We start from the raw sequence: 14,969 nt of genomic DNA, 5'->3' as shown, positions 1-14,969 counted from the left end.
AAAAAAACAACTGATTAGTGAATTTATTATCAAACCTATCACTTTAGGTGAAAAATGAGAATTATAAAATAGAAGAATTTTTTAATCAAAATTTCTCAGTCAACTTATAAATTAAAATCAAAGAAAAAAAAAAAACAATTATTATGTCTTGCCAAATCACATCACCCAAACAGATTGTATGCTTTGAGATGAAGGAGCTCATGTGTGATGTCTGATGAGTTCAGTGCATATGTTGTTTAAGAAGCCTACCATGACTTTTGTTTTCTGAACGTAATAATTGTGAACCAAAGACAAAAACTGTCCTCCAAAATTTTAAATAATTACTCTCCAATTACAAAAAGGCTGTCCGTCGAAAATCATTTTTTTTTTTAATATTGGGAGATCAACTAATAAATCTTATATTTTAAAATTGTAATTCATATAGTTTTATATTTATTTTTGTGATCTATTTAGTTTTTTTTGAATGTGTAATAACTCATTTGTAATCATATTAAAGTGTCACAATTAAAAACACTAATGCTGTGTTTGGTTGAGGGATTTGAGAAGAGATTTGGAAAGAGAAATGGAAAAGATAGATGAAATGTGAAAAAAATATACCTACATTTCACATAGTTTCACATACCTTTTCCCTTTCCCTTTCCAAATCCCTCATCAAATCCCCCCAACCAAACACAACATAAATAGTTTTTTAGTGTCACATCATATCCGTCATGTTAAAATGCCACATTTAGAAAAAATACACTAAAGAATTTTTATTTTTTTAGAGTGTCATATCATATCCATCACGTTGAAGTGTCATATGTTACGTTTGAGAAAAGTACACTAATGAGTTTTAATTTTTTTTAGAGTGTCACATTATACCCGCTACGTTGTCACGTTTGATAAAAGTACACTAACGGTATGTTTGATTAGGTGGATTAGAGCATGAGATTGAGATTATTAATCCGTGGACCCAATTATCCTATATTTGTTTTAACATTTTGGTATAGGATTCGGATTATTAATCCAATGGATAATTAATCCAACAAATTTGTAGGATTATTAGTAATAGGGTAGGGATGAGATTATTAATCCAATTGGATAGTGAATACCACATTAATTTAATAAGATTATTAATACTTCACTGTTAGTCTTGTGAATCAAACATGACCTAAGGAGTTTTAATTTTTTTTAAAGTGTCACATCATACTTGCCACGTTGCCATATTTGGAAAAAGTACACTAAGAAATTTTTATTTTTTTTGGAGTGTCACATCATACCTGCCACGTTGTCACATTTGGAAAAAGCACACTAAAGAGATTTTATGTTTTTAAAGTATTACATCATACCTGTTATGTTGTCACGTTTGAGAAAAGTATATAAGGAGTTTTTTATTTTTTTTGAAGTGTCACATTATACCTATCATGTTGTCACATTTGAGAAAAGTACACTAACAAATTTTTATTTTTTTTAAAGTAAAAGTTTTGGAATGTCACATCATACCCATTACGTTGTAACATTTATGAAAAGTACACTAAAAAATTTTAAATTTTTTTGGAGTGTCACATCGTTGAAGTGTCACATTAATACATGTCATATTGAAGTATCACATCATAACTGTCGCATTAATAAAAAGGTATAACTGTCTACCAAAACACTACCAAATCAAAAATATGACCACATCGAAAAAACTCTCTAATAATAGGACTTAACAAATTAATAGAAAAAAAATTAGGACTCATTGAAGTGCTTACTTGTGAGATAAGATTTAATGATAAATATCCCTCTTATACTACTATATTATTTTTAATGGAAGATAAATTTTAAAAATAACTTCCTAAAATATGAATTGTTTTTAAAAGTTTAAGTTGCGTTGTTTTAAATTTATATGCATTTGTTTAAGATTTCGCTATCTTTTTCTGAAAATTTATTTATATTAATTATACATATTTTGTATTTAATTTTTTTATGATGATAATTCTTTGGATAATATGATGCGTTAATATTAAAAAACAAACAATTGTTACCATTTTTGTGGTGGCAACCTAAGCACGACGCTTGCTTTTGCCAATAAAATTCCCCCCACCACTTGGGATTATTATTATATTTTTTTTTGACTTCTGGTCTGGCTTCTATTTAATGGGCAATGATAATGTCTTCTCTATAAATTAAAATCATGATTATATATTTTTTGAATTAGCATATGAAAACATAAATCGGACATAAAATATATATAGACAAATAATTTTTTTAAAGTGAACTCCATTAATATATTCTATAAAGTGTTGTTCATTTATTTCATTTTGTGTAAGATTTTAAGAATATTCACGAACTGAATTGGTCTGATTTTAAGGAAGACATGATACTAATTTCTCATTTAGTTTTTATTTTGAGGTTAAAAAAGCACAAAAGTTTAAAATAAGTTACATAAGTCAATAAAATAAAATGTCATATCTAAATCATAATTATTATCTTTTTTCTCTCACAAAAGTTAAAAAAGTCAAAAAATTCAAACCAAATAAGTCTAAAAAAGTCAAGTTAAAAAAGTCTCAATACAAAAAATTTGACTATTAACCAATATCAAACGAAGCTTAAATCGCTACTTATGATTCTAAAAGCCTTGGAAACCATAAAAACAAATATGGCTTGGATTAGTTGACTATTTTAAGTAATTTATTAGTATAGAAAATTCCAATAATTAAAAAAACAGTTAATTACAAATATATATATGTATGTATATATATATATATATATATATATATATAATATAAAACCAACTAGAATTTAATTCATTGTGATAGAAATAATTTTTGTAAAAATTTTCATATATTTTTTTGTTTTTTTTTATTTATATATATTTGATGATTTTTTTACAGTTCATTTTGATAAATATTATATTTTGTAAGTGTATGTAAATTAGATATATCTAAAAAATAAAAAAATTACATAAAATATTTAAAAAATTCACTAAAAAATGCAGAAAACAAATAACTCATTTTTAAAAAAATAGTGTGAACCAAACAAGGTGTTATTTTTATTTTTAATTTTTGCATTCCCCGCAATTCTTGCAATTTTGTAATCAAGTAGTAGTAAAAAGAATGTGTAAAATTACTTTTCCTCACACCTAACAATCTTTATGCCATGTTTTCAATTGAGTACCATTTAGCTCCTAACTACCTCCACATGATCATGTCCAGCGGCAATACAATAGTGATTGATTCTTAGTTTAATTTAGGGGCCGGCTTCCCCCCTAATCCAATATTGGAGGGTGTTGTGGAGTTCGTGGAGGTTTATCACGGGTCCCGTTTCTATAATCTGAACTGTTCAATGTATAGAATTCGTCGAGTATTATATGTTTATAAATAATCACTTTGATGGAATATTGATAGTTATATGATTAAATCAGTTTTGTATAAGAAAACAAACAGTGAAAAAATAAATGGTCAACAAAAATCTGATCCGATGAGATAGCTATCAATATCTGATCAATGTGATTTTTTTACAAGCATATAGTACTCGATGAGTTCTACACATTGAACTATTCAGATTATCAAAACGAGACCTGTAGTGAGCCCTCATGGGCCAAACAATATCTTCCAATCTATGGACTGGAGGGAAGCCCAACCCTTGATTTTATATGTAACTATATATGAACCCTATATTTCTCCAGCTAAAATAAAACAAATTTTCTACTTTAAAAAATGTTATGTATCAACTTTAGGGTGCCAATGTATACTAGTAATTTCTTGATGCCAAGCTTGATTTGTGGACAAAATTAATTAGGTGGGATAAGTTAATCTCAGTTTATAAGCTTGGAATAGCTTATTTTAAGGCCAACGTTTTTAAGTTTTTATGACAAAAATACTATCTTGAAATAAGTTGTCTCGTGCCTCCTCTTGAGACTATGATACATTATACCCTCAATATTAGTTATTTTGAATCAGAAAGTTTGAACTAATTTCAATATCATTTTATCTTGAGATTATTTAATTTAATTTTGTCACCTTATCAACGAATCAAACATGGTATGAGGATAATGTTATACACGCATTTTTTTTTTCTTACAAAATGATATAACATTTTGTGCATAGTCCTTTTATTACAAACAAACACACTCATGATGTATATAAATGGAAACTTCATACAGAATACATAACTTCTGTACATAATTGTGATTTGATTTTCACTTTTCATTTTATAACAAAATATCCGTAAAGATATCTTTTATTTACAACAAAGTCATTGTCAGATAATTTTTTTGTAATTTTTATGTACATTTTTTTTTAAAAAATTTTTATGAATAGAATTGTTCTCACAAAAAATGTTTTTATGACATGGTTTTGAATGAATTTATGTATAAAATTTTTGTTTATGAATATTTTCACCTCTTGAGGTCCGAATCTTCCGGAGTCAATTGCAAAGTTATTTGTAAAATAAATATTTGGTTAGATGAGACGTGCAACCAGAAATATACAGTGTTTACCCGCTAAAAAGGTGTATATTATTGTTAAAAAAAAAAGAAAGAAAAGAAAAAAGAAAAAAGAAAAAAGAGTTAGGAATGATTATGGTCTAGATTTGATTTGAATTGAGGTAAAATTAGAATCAATTTGTTATTTACGGTTTCTAAAAAATTAGAACCAATTTAATCTATTCAAATCGTGGAATCAATTCATTTAAATACAGAATGAATCGGGTTTAAGACTACAGATTTACATAATTAAATATAAAAAAAATATTGAATATTTTAATTTTATAAAAATATAAACATAACATCATATTAGTTCTACAATAGCAACATGTATTTCCATAATAGCGACATACTGTTCTAGAATTTAAACAACTATAAGAAAACTGATTTTACTATAAATATTCAGACCATTACAAATTAAGGTCTCGTTTGGCAATATCACTTTTTAGCCTAAAACTAAAAAGTCACTAAAAAAAAAAAAAAAAAAAAAGCCAACAACCGATACTAAAAAGTCAAAAATTCTATTTTCTCTCCACTTTTACACTTTTTTTGTAAAAAACTAAAAAGTCATTCGAAACGTCTTAGTTTTTTTACCTCATAGTTTAGCCAAAAAAGTTATTTAAATAGTCTGTTTCCAAACGAGGCCTAAAACTGAAAACTAACCAACAAAAGAAATAAAAGAAGACATATTAGTTACAAAAAGACATATTAGTTACAAAGAAGACATGGAATAAGAGAAGATACTATACTAGAAGGGTGTATAATATAAATATAGGCTATGTGTATACGGTTCGGATCGGCTCCAATCCGAAATCGTGGGGTTCAATCCGAAATCTATTCGTGGGTTACGAATTTTTTATTTTGGGTAAAATTATAAATACACCCTCTGAGATTTTCTTAAAATGCGAATTGCCCCCTGTGATTTAAAAAATTAAGAGTACCCCCTTATCATAATTTTTTATTTAACAGAATTAACTGAAAAAATGAAATTCATAATTGCACTCCTATATAATAATAAAATTACCTAAATTATTAATTGAAACATATTTCTAACATCATTAAAAACTGTTAATTAACTTGATAATTTATTAATGAAAATGGTGATTTGTTATGAAATTAGAAACCTCAGGGAGTGAAATGTAATTTTCAAAATCATAGGGGGTGATTCGTATTTTAATCAAACATCAGGGGGTGTATTTGTAATTTAGCATTTTATTTTTCAATCCGAAACCGAACCACGAATTTAAAAAACAATCCAAACCTGCCAAATTGGACTGGAGCGGATCTGATTACAGATTTTACGGACTCCCTACTCGGCCCTAAAAAAAGTTATGATTTTTTTAAATAAAAATTCTTAATGTTTGTTGGTGTGTGTTAAAAGTTATGAATGTGTAAACATTAAAGTTATGAATGGTGAAATTATGACAATTTTTTATTTTTATTACGTTTATGACAAAATAAAATGTTATGAAAAAATTATGAACAATATATCATACACATCATATACATCATTTTGAAAGTGTACATTGTAACATCGCTCCTATCGCACATAGTTAAAATCGACATGTCAATATTATCAAATGGGATATTGTTATTGTATTTTTGTTTATAAATTTAGGCCTTGTTTGACAAAGGTTATTTTTGTTTTTTGGACTAAAATTCACAATAAAACAACTCATAAAATAAAATGTCATATCAAACCTATAATCATTTCACTTTTTCTTTCATAAACATCATATCCAACTACAAAAAAATTGAACTATCTTCCTAAACACAAAAATTTTAGCCTGTTTAAACAGCCAAAAACTAAAATAGCTTACTAAAATAGTAACTTTCCAAACACCCACTTAATCAAGATACTTTTTCTTACTTAAACTGAAAGTATTAAGTGATAATCAATTAAACCCATTTGATAACCATAATTGATATTACTTAAAAATTTAAGTGCTTCTTAAAATATAGGCTAAAATTTATGAAAATTTTAAATCATATGAAACTTACTTAATTCAGACTGAATTTATAAATATTAAGCATACGCATTGATATATATTATTATAAACTCACCACCATTATCATCACCATCAGCATCACCATCATGCCACCGCCACCACTATCATTGTTGTACAAATTGTCACACCCCATTTTTTATTACTTGAATAATATTACCATGTCCATTAACATAAATCCATTTCCATTAAGAACAAGTAGAATTATATATACATTACCTCCATAAACAAAAGAAAGTAATCTCAATCGTACATATATCGAATGAAACAAAAAAATTACATTTAAACAAACTGCCTGTAAGCTAACATCTTTACATTAAAAGTAAGGGTTTAATCTTTTTACAATAGCGGTGTTCTGCCAACAGGTGTAGGCCCCTTGGCCAACAATTAAGGAAGATTACCGATCTTGAATCATCTCTCAACTTGCACGTGAAAAATGATTAGCAACGTGGGATGAATATAAAGTTCAGTAGAGATCGTAACATGATCCTAAACAAAAACAACATATAGATGTCTACGATCATGAATGCACCATGACATACAATATAATTAATGTAATAGTTTACTGTTCAAAATATAATTATATAAGTACATTTTCTTCAAAAACATTCATTTGAACACTACAAGGTGTAAAACCATTTGTTTTCTTTCCAATTGTCCAATTTAGTTACAAAAATATTTCTTCACAATACAACCTTCGTTATTTAAACCTATACGTTAATATAAAAGAATTTTGTCTTCACATTTGTTTTGAAAGCACATCCACAGATACAAGTCATAACCCAATCCCATAATTCACCCACACCACACACTTATGTAACAACACATCTACTACCTTCTTTGGTCATAGGTCCAAGAGTAAGGAACACTCATAACAGAAATGCCGAGAAACATGTCTTTATAAATATAATTAATTGAATGTAATACATACTTCCATTTCTACCAGCTTACAACACGGATGGCAAATAATACAACCCACATAACACATAGTGTTTTACCGGCCTCACCTTGAGGGGAATGACCCCAAGGTCACACTTTACCAAGTGCAAACAGGAAGGAAGAGGAACCTATCACAAGGTGCCACACTTTACCGGCTAAATACGAAAAGAAATAAACCTCCTCGGACGTAAACCGGAAGGAATGAGGAACCTCTGTCAAGGCGCCACGTTTTACCGGCCTTATCCGGAGGGAAAACAGACCTGCAAACAATAACACAATAATATCACAATATGCTAAACTACACAATATTGTTCTAGTGTAAGACATACATTATCTACTCAACAACAACAATGTCATCCTCCTCCGATGACCAATGACAAAACTTCTAAATATATAAATAGATACACGACTCATACGATATAAATCCATAACTAATTTCACCTTTTTAAATCAACCATTTCTCATTTCATTTCATAAAAGAGTTACACATTTCATTTTATTTCAAAAACCAAATCCGTTGTTTTAAAACTATCAACTACGTCCACCCTTGGCCAAAACTTCATTTTTTTTCCCCTTAAATTAATCTAATTCATAAAATACAACTACAATACAAAATTAATCAAAAACCACTACTAAACCCACTTAAATTTCACTTCATAAAACTAAACTACCATTCAAATTCTTAAAACACATTATTCGGTTATTACACATGTTTACCCCTTTAGGATTAATTAAGCCTATAATGATAAATTAGGGTTTTTCTCCACACTCAACACAAACATGCTTAGCTACCTTTCAGTTAATCGAAACACCCACAACTCATCTAATTCCAACTCTAAAGATCCAAACCCCTATCATGATTTTCGTAAAATTTCTTAACAAATTGTTTTTAAATGCTATAAAAACTACTACATGTATATCTATAACAAGGTATTGAAAAGGAGCAAAGAAATCTCTACCTCTTAACGCAAAGAGGAGACAACCCAAAAATCATCGGCGACGAAACGATAATCCGCTCAGATTAAATAGAAGCCTCGTCGAGCTCTATGTTTCACTCCAAAGCACCAGGAGGCGAAATTAATGGATTAGGACGTATGAGAGGGTTTTAAGTAAGAACTATAGAGAGAGAGAGAGAGAGAGAGAGAGAGAGAGAGAGAGAGAGAGAAAAGAAATTAGGTTTAGAAATGTTTTAGTGAGAGAGAGAAGGTGAAAAAGTGACCAAAAATCCTACTTCCCGATTTGATATACGCATAGATCGTTCGAGTGACCAAAACACCGCTCGAGCGTCAGACACAAATAAGTGAGACCGCTTGAGCAACCAAAACACGACTCGAGTTCACGATCCCCTCCTAGAAGTTTTGTAGACTATAGAAGACCGCTCGAGTGTAGGAAAGGCTGCTATTATGAACCTAAAGAAAACATACATGATTTCCTTGGAAAAAGAACTACCAACTTGTTCACAACACAACCAACAACTCCAAACTCAACAACAAGAAGGCAAGAAGGAGTATAGACAACGACAACAAATATCGAATCTTGGATCCAAGAACATGAAAGGGTTGGGTGTAACCCAAGCCTTTATACAAATTGTATATTTAAATAAAATAAATAGATTCATAGTTAACTAAATTGAAATTATAGAACATGAAATCATGCTGGAAATTACAACTCAATGAATAGAAATACATATAACAAATTAAATAAGGAAAAGAAAGCAAACCGAAACTTATGTGATACCACAGTTTCCTTAAAACAGATTCGCTGCCTCATCGTAGGTGTTGGAGGTATGTTGGCGTTTGTCTCTCAGAATATGACAATTAGAATCCGCTAACGAAGAAGCACATTCTGTTTAGTTTCGGTGAACTGATAATGGTAGTACTCTCTCACACAGTAAGAATAATATTATAGGAGTAGACTGACTATAATATGAGAGTAAAGAATTTTTGTGTTGACAACCAAAGAAGTTATTCTCTTTTTATACACAAAGGGGAGAGAGGAGGAGCTTTCTTGCAACAAATGCATAATTCAATTTTGCAAAACTGAAAAACTAGTGTAAGGAAAACTAATGGTATAAATCATCATATTAAGTGTAGAGGTTACACACAATATAGACGTGTGTGTAAATTTGTAGCCACTACATAAATTTAGTCTTAGCCCAAAAAATTAGCTAGGTGGACCACCAATCCGACCCAGCCCAAACCTAACCTATTCCAGCAAGCCTCAAGCCTCAAGTCTAAGCCCCACAATCCACGACTCGAATTGGTTTGGGAGGGCGGTGTGCGCGTGTTTGCGACAATTTTTGCATAACCAATTTGGATTATAGTTTTGCCCCAAGCTCATCCTTGAAACACCCATAACTCTTTTTCCTTTGAAAAATTGGGATGCCCCAAAGGGCTCATACCCTTATCAAAAACTTGAGATTTAAATATCCATCAATGCTTTCTTTTACAATCAATGTGGGATATGTAGTTATACACTATTCTCAATACCTCACTCATCAGTATGGGTGTGAGCGGTGCGGTTCAAGCGGTTTGAGAGTAAAATTACAGACCGAATTGCGGGTTAGTGGATTGACAAATTGCAATTTGGACGATTTTTGATGGATTGGCGGATTAAAGAATATTCTAACTAATTAACATACATTTGCATAATATATAACACTAATTTGTATAATATTTTTTAGATATGTAATACAAAGTAATTTTACATAATATGTTTTATATATATAACCACTAATTAGTAATAAATTTTATATCTTAAATCTATCTCACACTCATTTTTACATTAATATTTCATTGGAAATTAAAAAATATATATATATTAACTATAACGGAGTGGAGCAGTTAGGTTGGCGGATTATAAATTTTAAAGTTTAAACCGTAGTTAGCGGTTAGAGCGGTATGAATTGATGCGTATCGATGCGATTTTAGCGGATTAGGCGATATTTTACACAGCCCTACTCATGAGGCTAACTTTATGAGACAATTTCTCATTCAATTCTTAATGATTTTTTGCCATTCTTTTTATGGTGTAAAGATCTTGTTACAAATAATTTAAACCCATTTGATCCCACCTCAACCGGTGAGATTGAGACCTACTTTAATTTCACATTAAAGTCATCATAAAATTATTTTTTCCAACAACCATCGTTATCGTTATCACCATCATCACTATTGCTACCACTACTATCACTATCCCACCGCCACCTCCACCTCCACCACCACTACGACTACCACCACTACCACTGTCACCATCACTACTACTACCACCATCACAATATAAAAATTAAAATATACAATTTAAAAATAATAAATTTTAAATTCGATCTTATAAATATTAAACAATTTATTTTTAATTCAATACTTAGATTTTTATCAAATAACTTTTCAACTAAAAAAATTCAGTATTTAATTTTCAATTTTTAACTTCATCTAACACCACGCAATATCTAAATCTATTCTACAACTAAACTTAAGCTGAAAAAGAATTTTGAATTCCACATGCATTCATTTTTAATTGGAGAGTTTTTATTATGTTATAATAAATGAATCACGTTGCAAATTATATATACTATATACACGCTTAACATACTTGTATTTTATAAGATTAGTTGTTTATATGTACAAAATTCAAAGGTTGTGTCTAATTTTGAATTCCGCATGCATTCATTTTTAATTGGAGAGTTATTTTATTATGTCATAATAAATAAACGCTATGATTTTTCATGTTGCACGTTGCAAATTATATGTAGATATATATATATACACGCATAACACACTTGCGTTTTATAAGATTAGTTGTTTACATGTACAAAATTTAATAAGGTTGTGTCTAATTTTGTGTTTGAATTTTTAAGACAATAATGTCATTGATTGCAGCAAACTAAAAAAATCTGGAAAATGAAAAATTATCAAAGTTGGATGGCCGAGTATTATTATCTGCTTCCAGAAATGAAATCTCTATATGGGGCATGGCATGCCAACCTTGAAGATTTTTGCATTTTCTTTTCTTTATCATCACCAGGACATAGCAGCAGCAGCTATTGTTGGCAATTGTTGCCTCCTTATTTGATTTTTCAAACATGTTGCCCAAACATATGAATTTGGATCTTCTGCCCTAATAATTCGTATTTATTTATTTTTAAAATTTTATTTAATTGTGTTTTAATTTTGAATTTGAATAGGAATTTTGTAGAAAGAAAAGAAAAAGGAAGTGAAAAGTGACAAAAATAAAAACTATATTTTTTCATCACTTTTAATTTTTTTTAAATTTTTTTTAAAACGTCTTTAATCTCTGCTCAAACTCTAGATTCTAGTCTTACAATTGTTTTATCAAGTTTTTGATATTCTTGTATCTTAAAATTCTTATACGATATAACTAGTAAAAATATTTTTTAGATAAAAATCCTTAACTGAATATAGATGGACATTGGGAAAATTACTGTGTTTTTGGAGCAAGTCTATGTGATATTTCAACTTGATATTTATTAATTAAAATAGTGAGACTCAATATTTTTTACTAAATTTTTAAGAGATAATTTTACAATTATCAAGTAATGAATGATTTATATAGAATATTGTTCTAAGACCATTGAATGACTCCTTAGAGCATCAACATCAGGCTCTTTATTATAGTTTTGGAGTTATATTAGCAAGTCAACGTTCCAAATCAATCCTCTACCAGGTTGCCTATTGCAACATAAAATTTTCTAATGCTACAGTACCTCGCTTTATATAATATTTTATTATTTATTCTTAAGAGTGACTGGACATCCTGCCAATTATTTGACAAAACATCCAGTCGGATGACCGACTGCTGCCCCATATATTTTTTTTTTAAGAATATGAAATACAATATTTACTAGACATCTTGCCGATCAATCGGCCGGATGATTGGTTGCTACACCATCATTATTATTTATTATTATTATTATTATGTTTTTAAAAAAAACTTCCCCTAGAAGATGCTAGAAGTTGTTTGGGCATGTTGTTTACATAATCTAATAGATCATAAAAATGAATATTTTATAAAATTAAATTTTTGAATAGAGTATAATGTAGTGTGTATATACAAAAAATACTAACTAAAATACAAAAATAGCTTTTTGGTTATAATTTGATTCAAAATTTATTGAGACTGATGTGGATTCTGTTATGGGTAGGGGCGTAAATTTTGGCCTGGCCCACCTAGGCCTGGGCTCGGACAGACCCGTTGTCACGCAACGTGGGCTCCTGCTAAAATTCGGACTAATCCATGGGCCAAAATATTAGGCCCAAGGGATATTCGGGCCTTGGGCGAGCTGGCAAGCCTAGACTTGGGTTCGAACTTGGGGCGGACCTAACCATTTTTTAATTTTCTAAAATTTTATTCCACTAAAATTTTATTTTTTTTCATAAAAAATAACACTGTTTTGCAACAGATGAACCAAGCCTAGGCCCAAGATCTCGAGTTGAGCTCGGGTCCAGACCACACCAGGCTACAGACAAGCTTCCAATGAGCAGCGAGCCAATATACCAAATTTACACCCTTATGAACATTGACAATGACATTGATACGGACATAGACATTGGCTAAAGTCAGTTATTTCGGCTCCCCAGCTAAGCGTTCAATTGTCTGTTTCTCCAACAATTATTCTCATGTAATGGATTCCATGAGATTATAAGTTGACGTATTACATTTATTACAAATTTATATTTTTATTATATTTATTATTTTATTTATGAATACAATATTAATACATTGAGTTCTATTATTAATATATATTTTTAATATAATACTAACAATACAATACAACGCTTTCAAATAATAAAATAGTAGAACGCAATTAACATTTTACTGTGTTATATGTATTTATTTAAATAATAATTGACTGTTAAATATGGATGGCCCAAAAGAGAGGAATTAGGTATTTAAAAATCAAAATCTTGAAATGTTCCAATGCATCCAATTGGAGATTAAGAATGAATGAAATGAACACGCCTTTGCCTTACTTCAACATGTGATTGAATTCTTTTAATATATAATAATATAATGGTGAGGTTAGGTGGTTGATCATGATACCTCTCCTCTCATATTTGACTCTTACAAGATGTAAAAATAATTAACTTAATTAAGAAGTGTGATTTGTCAATAATGACGTGTATTTTGAATTTATTTATAAGACTTTATGCTAAGTGTTAGGATATCTCTATTCTCCATCATTTAAAAGACAATTTAAATCTTTGAAAGAGACAAAAGATTAAATTATGTCTTGAATCTTTATATTTTACACTAAATTATACTTTGGTTTAACCACCCTCTTTTTTTTTTTCAAAAATTGTAACAGTCAACTTACTATCTTTTGTGGCTTTTATAGAAACCGTCATTTATTGAACTTGATAGAACGGAAATATTTTCAAGATTACTAGAGGAATTTTGCTTCTCTTCACCCTCCTAATATATATAGCAAGATTTAAAGGGCTTTCATCGGGTCCGTGATAAGATTAGATGGTGTTGTTGGGTTCATGAGAGCCTATCACGGGTCCCGTTTCGACAATCCGAACCGTTCAATGTGTAGAAATCGTCAAGTACTATATGTTTGTAAAAGATTACGTTAATCGGATATCGGTAGCTATCTTATCAAATCAGATTCTGTTAACTGTTTATTTTTTCATCGTCCATATTTTTATACAAAATTGATTTGATCACGTATTTATCAATATCCAATCAACATAATTTTTTATAAATATATAATACTCGATAAATTTTACACATTTACGATTCAGATTATCGAAATGAGATTCGTAATGAACCTCTACAGGCCCAATAATATCCTCAAATTCAATCACGGTCTGAGGGAAGCTAACCCCACATGTAAAAGGCTAGTAGAGCAAGGGAAGAGTGAAAAAACGAAGTCAAGTCTCAATCACCACCCATTTCCTCCTCCATTTATCATTGTTTTGGTGCTAGGGAGCTAAGGAATTGTCATTATCAAAACTAACATAAATATCGTACCATGCACGGGGATAAAAGTTCATTATCTACAAATAAAAAAATGTTATTCACACTCATTTTTTTCATTGTCTCTCATACATACAAATTATGGGGTTTTATAAAGTTATGGGGAAAAAAATGTAAAAAATTTAATGCATCTAGTAGTACACCTGTGCTATGCATGAGAATTATTTTTATTTTTTTTTTAATTTTTTATTTTTTAAATGATATAATATATATTTTTTTACTTAAAGTACATCCCTCTTAGATTCTTTTAACTCTTTATTTTTTGGACAAATTACAAACATACCTTTTGAAATTTATTTAAATTACAAATTATTTCTATTTCTAGAAATTACATCATGCATCTAAAGTTTCTAATTTCATAACAAATATGTCATTTTATTAATAAATTATTGAGTTAATAATGTTAAAATTTCTTTTCAATTAATAATTCATATAATTTTATTATTATATAGGTAAATAATTAGAAATTTCAAATTTTCAATTAATTCTATTAAATAAAAAATTTTTAAAAATTCTGACAGGGAGGTATTTGTTATTTTTCAAACCACATGGGGCAATTTGTATTTTAAATAAATCTT

This window comes from Camellia sinensis, chromosome 3 (assembly GCF_055761805.1).
Source record: "Camellia sinensis isolate YWXY chromosome 3, ASM5576180v1, whole genome shotgun sequence".
NCBI lineage: Eukaryota > Viridiplantae > Streptophyta > Magnoliopsida > Ericales > Theaceae > Camellia > Camellia sinensis.
Note: the sequence above shows the minus strand (reverse complement) of the source record.